Genomic DNA, 5,629 nt, shown 5'->3' on the forward strand with positions numbered 1-5,629 from the left:
AATGTATAATGATCAAATCAGGGTAACTGGGATATCCATCATCCAAAACATTTATCTTTTTTCCTTTTTTACATTGGGAACATTCTAACTCTTCTCTTCCAGCTATTTTGAATACATTATTGTTAACTATAGTCATCTTACTGTACTATTGAACAGCAGATCTTATTCATTCTACCTAACCGTACTTTTGTATCTGTTAACCAGCCTCTTTTCATCCTGCTCTCTTACCCTTCCTATGCTCTGGTAACTACCAATCAACCCTCCATCTCCATGTGATCCACTTTTTTAGCTTCCCCATATGAATGAAAACACGTAGTATTTTTCTTTCTGTACCTGGCTTATTTCATATACATAATTACCTCCAGTTCTATTCCTGTTGCTGTAAATGATAGAATTTTATTTTTTATGGTTGAATAATGGTCCGTTGTATATATACATCACATTTTCTCTATCCATACATGTATTGATGGACACTTAGGTTGAGTCCATATCTTGGTTATTGTTAACAGTACTGCAATAAACAGGACACAGGCTGAAAGTGCAGACATCTCTTTAAGATACTGATTTTATTTCCTTTGGATATATACCCAGTAGTGAGATTACTGGATCATATGGTAGTTTTATTTTTAAGTGTTATAGGAATTCTCATACTGTTTTCTATAATAGCTATACTAATTTATATTCCCACCAACAGTATGTAAGAGTTCCCCTTTCTGACCATTTATGTCAGCATTTGTTACTTTTTGTCTTTTTCATAATAACTATCCAAATTAGAGCGAGATGATATCTCATTGTGGTTTTGATTTGCATTTCGCTGATAATTAGTGATGTTAAGCACTTTTTTCATATACTTGGCCACTTTCATATCTTTTCTGAGGACTGTCTATTCAGCTCTCTTGCCCATTTTTAAATTGAATTGTATGTTTTCTATTTTGGGGTTTTCTTTTGCTCTTATATATTCTGGATATTAACCCTTTGTCAGATCCATAACTTGCAAGTATTTTCTCTCATTCTGTGGGTTGTCTTTTCACTCGATTGACTGTTTCCTTTGCAGTCAACAAAGGATGATTTTTAATTTGATGTAATCCTATTTGTCTATTTTTGCTTTTATTGCCTGTGCTTTTGAGGTCTTATTCATAAAAGTATTGCCCAGACCAACATGAATCTATTTTTTTTTTTATTAAGTCCTTATTTGGTTGTGGCAAATAAGGACTTGGGACTGACCAGGGCAAGGTTAACTGGTCCCCTTCACTCCTCCTAAGAATATGTCATGTGCCACCTGCATTTAGTATTTAGGAAAAATGACCAGTTTGGAGAAGAGGATTCAGTCTTTAAGTTGAGACCTGTGTTTGAGTCCTAATTCCTCGATTCGTGACATCGATGAAGTCACCTGATCACAGGAGCGTCAAACTTTAAAAAATTTCACTTTTTCAAACGTTGCATGGAATCAATACAACCTAATATACAGGCTGTTTGTGGGTATGAAAGTGACCCGTGGTGGTTAAGCATTTAGGCTTGGAATTTGAGAAACGTGGGCCTGAGTTTTGTTCTGCTATATACTGGCTATGTAACTTAGGAAAGGAACCCAAACTCTCTGGGGCCTCAGTCTCATCCTCTCTATAGTGGCACCAATAGGAGTATCAAATTCATGGTGTTGCTGTATAAATTAAATGAATCCCTGCAGTCAGTTCTCACTGAGCACTGTGTTTGGAATAGAAAAGTATTCAAAAAATGCTCACTGTTATTTTTAATGCATTAAAACCTAGTACTTCATCTTCTGTGTGAGATGGATGGGAGCTGAAATACGGGACTAACTGACAAGAAAAATTGCTCCTTGCCTGAGGATCATATAATCCTATCATCTTGTCTGTGTGCATCTTGAGAAACAGACAACTGACAGAGCCCTGTGCACAAGCATCTCAGTGGGTTGTATATTTATTTCTCTAATATTTTTTCATTAGCGGAGGTAAGTGTGGCAATAGGGGGGTTTGGCTGGCTCTAAATGTCTTCTTCCTGTCACCCAGATTAAGGAGCTGTTCTGTCGGGCTCTCATCATTCAGAGGAGAGTGGTTTGAAAAGTGAAGCTTACCCTGATGGGGGAAATTAGGTGTCGTTTCTGTGATTTATAGAGCCATAGATTGAGCTGCACAATTTCTTATATAGGAAATGGGTCCTTGCCAGTTAGTATTTATTCACTCTATGGGGGGATCTGAGGCTGAAAATAAGAGACGGGTTGAAGAAGGTCGGGGGCACTGCTTGGGATTTGAAGTTGCGTCCAAAGTAGACCCTCTGCCCTACTGTGTTGTCTGGTTGACCTTGGTCCAGCATCTTCTCTGACCTTTCACTTGCTCATCTGTAAGAATTACTGGAAACAGGCCGGGTGCGGTGGCTCATGCCTGGAATCCCAGCACTTTGGGAGGCCGAGGCAGGCGGATCACGAGGTCAGAAGCTCGAGACCATCCTGGCTAACATGGTGAAACCCTGTCTCTACTAAAAATACAAAAGATTAGCTGGGCATGGTGGTGGGCGCCTGTAGTCCCAGCTACTCCTGAGGCTGAGGCAGAGGCGGGAGAAAAGGCGTGAACCCAGGAGGCGGAGTTTGCAGTGAGCCAAGATTGCGCCACTGCTCTCCAGCCTGGGCGACAGAGCGAGAGTCTATCTCACAAAAAAAAAAAAAAAAAAAAAAAAAAAAGAATTACTGGGAACAGTAAAAGCTGCTGCCTCCGCAAGTTGTTGCGAGGATAATAGGAGCTAACAGGGAGATGCCCTAGCAGTAGGCACAGAATAAAGAGATGCTTAATAGGTGTCTGTTCTCTTCATCCCACTCCTCTCTTTCTTCAAAAACTGTTAATGGTATGCTTGTCATCTGTGTGACCTCTGCAGAGAGGATGCCAACTGGCAGGAAGTCAAATAGACTTTCTCTAGAGCAGTTTTATGTTCTCAGCTAAAGTGAGCAGAGAATTCCCATATACCCTCTACCCCATATACACATAGCCTCCCACGCTATTAACATCTCCACTGGAGTGGTACATTTGCCACAGTCAATGAACCTGCATTGACACATCATTAGTACCCAAAGTCCATAGTTTATGAGAGGGTTCCCTGTTGAGGTTGTACTTTCTATGGGTTTTTACAGATGTATAATTCCATGTATACACCAGTATAGTATCACACAAAGTATTTTCACTGCCCTGTAAATCCTTTGTGCTCTGCTTATTCATCCTTCACTTCTCCCTAACCTCTGGAAACCACGGATCCTTTTACTGTCTCCATAGGTTAGCCTACTTACAGTCAATTCTAGTCACTGTATCTGGGATGGGAAGTTCTAAAAGGGATGGGGAAATTATGGCCAGCTTTGAGAAACAGCTAAATCTTAACATAAGTGAGAAAGTGATCAGAAATAGCTATGCTGTGATTTGAATGTCCAACTTGAAGAAACTAACAGGTGACAGTAAGACCCAAGGAAGGGAAGAGACTTACTGAGGTCACACAGTAAATTAGAAAATGTTGACGTTCCCTTGGATTCTCTTATCTATGTCTCTTTACTCTTTTCATGCTCTGTACTTTTTCTGTGTGATTTCATTCTCACTTATGGCTTCTATTACATTGAACTATATGATATTGCTGACATTTGACTTACAAAATTGCAATTTCATATGATATTTTCATTGGTCCATTCTCATTTGTACAGTGAAAAATCCCAAGATATGCTAAAGGTGGGTGGACTTAGGGGTGTGAATGACATTTTAAATAAATGGATTGTCTTTTATATGGAGACTTTATATTTCAAAGCATAGATTTCCTGGTTTAAGCCAAATGTCCAGAATTCAAAGCCTGGCTCTACCACTTACCAGCTATGTGACCTTGGAAACAAATGCAAATTGGACATAATGACTACACCTAGCTCACAGGTTGTTGGGAAAAGTTAATGAGTTAATATGTCTAAAGTACTTAGGGTGTTGTGAGGAGTAATACATAAAAAGAACTTAGAACAGTGCCTGGCTTGTAGTAAGTACTCAATAAATAGCATGTAATTATTAATATTCTCTACTTCAGTGAGAATGTTGCTTATGGTTGTAGTGGCTGACAGCATGGCCTTCAGGATTAGATGGCTTGAATTCAGGTCCTGGTTCTACTACATTTTAGAGGGTGACCTTGAACAGGCTATTTTAACCTTCAGACCTCAGTTTCCTAATCTATAAAATGGGGCTAGGAACAGCAAAACTACTACATAAGGCTATTGACATGATTAAATGATATAATGTATATTAAAGTGCTTACCACCCTCTCAGTAAATGCTGTTGTTATGCTTGCTTTCTACTAAAATGACAGAAGTTGGTGGTTTGAACCCAGGACCAAATGTAGGCAACTTGGTGTAGTGAATGTTTCTCTTCTTTGGGCCTCCTAGTCTGTGCAGAGTTGTAAGGACCAGCTTCATGTCTCAGGGCCCTTCTAGATCTGAAATGCCAAGAATCAGTGACAATGAATATGCTTGTATGCACTTCAGAGCCCTCTAGCTTCTGGGATATATATGTAGTTTAAGGGTTCTACTTCCCATTGCTTGGCTACTCCCTAGTTTCTCCCTTTTCCAAACGATTTTTGACATGACTCACCTCACTTAACTTCCTGTTTTGTTTGGGAATAAGAAGATTTAAGTCAACTAACACTACCTACTTTTCTCCCTTTATGTGTTTTTACACATGCTACTTAATTATACATTCATTGATTTGTAAAAGAACAACCAATTAATTGCCTTCTCACTGTCAGAACAGATGGGCAGGTCTTGTTTCATTCCTAAGGAGTTGGGCCTCCAGCCCCTGTACCCTATCTCCTATGGCTACCAGGGAAATGGCTAATTGGAATCTTCTGCAGCCATTATGAGGAGATATGCTGATGACGGATGGCAAATGGCCCAGGTAGATCCTATCCAGAGTTCCAGACTGGGCTAGAAACCTCTATTTTGCTTTTGTTTTTGCAGACACTGCTATGATAACCTCTTCAATCCTTCCCATGTTCATCAGTTCCATCCTGATCAACTACACAATATGTGTTTCCCTATAAAGCTGGGATGTCAACCACTGTCTCTTCACCTCCCATCTCTCTAGGCCCTAGAAGCTTCTTATTTTATATCTTCAAAAACTTCTGGGCATAAAAGCTATCAAGCCCACTCTCCTCCAAGCTGTGATCACAATTGTCTCCCAAAGGGACTCTGCCTCCATAGTCCACCCCAATCTCCTTTCAATGGCATCAAGGTAATTTAGGCTTTTTATGGTGGCCAAAAGAGATTCATTTCTGTCTTCTCTTTTGTTAGAAGAACACAATAATATCAAGTGCACAAGTTTAATCCTTGGCAGAACATCCTATTTCATATTTAAAACATATTTAAATATAAGTATGTTTATAACGTATTTAAAACATATTTTGGGTGCCCTATGTGTTCACTCTTTTTCTTGAAGGTAGGGACACAGAGATGAATCAAATTTATGACCTTGTCTGGGTGCAGTGACTTATGTCTATAATCCTAGCACTTTGAGAGGCTGAGGCAGGCAGATCCCTTGAGATCAGGTTTTCGAGACCAGCCTGGCCAACATGATGAAACCCTGTCTCTACTAAAAAAAAAAAAAAAAAA

General features: G+C 39.5%; 2 protein-coding genes across 5 annotated transcripts in view; one reads left to right on the top strand and one right to left on the bottom strand.

Moving 5' to 3' along the window:
- ASTN2 (astrotactin 2) overlaps positions 1-5,629 on the top strand; it is a 982,181-nt gene that overhangs the window by 787,860 nt on the left and 188,692 nt on the right. The gene's annotated exons all lie outside the window — the stretch shown is intronic.
- Positions 1-5,629, bottom strand: part of TRIM32 (tripartite motif containing 32) — a 99,616-nt gene that overhangs the window by 71,221 nt on the left and 22,766 nt on the right. The window contains exon 2 of the mRNA XM_011950071.1: positions 4,282-4,458. The gene's annotated coding sequence lies outside the window, so the exon portion shown is untranslated. The remainder of the gene's footprint in view (positions 1-4,281; positions 4,459-5,629) is intronic.

This window comes from Colobus angolensis, unplaced genomic scaffold (assembly GCF_000951035.1).
Source record: "Colobus angolensis palliatus isolate OR3802 unplaced genomic scaffold, Cang.pa_1.0 Scaffold301, whole genome shotgun sequence".
NCBI lineage: Eukaryota > Metazoa > Chordata > Mammalia > Primates > Cercopithecidae > Colobus > Colobus angolensis.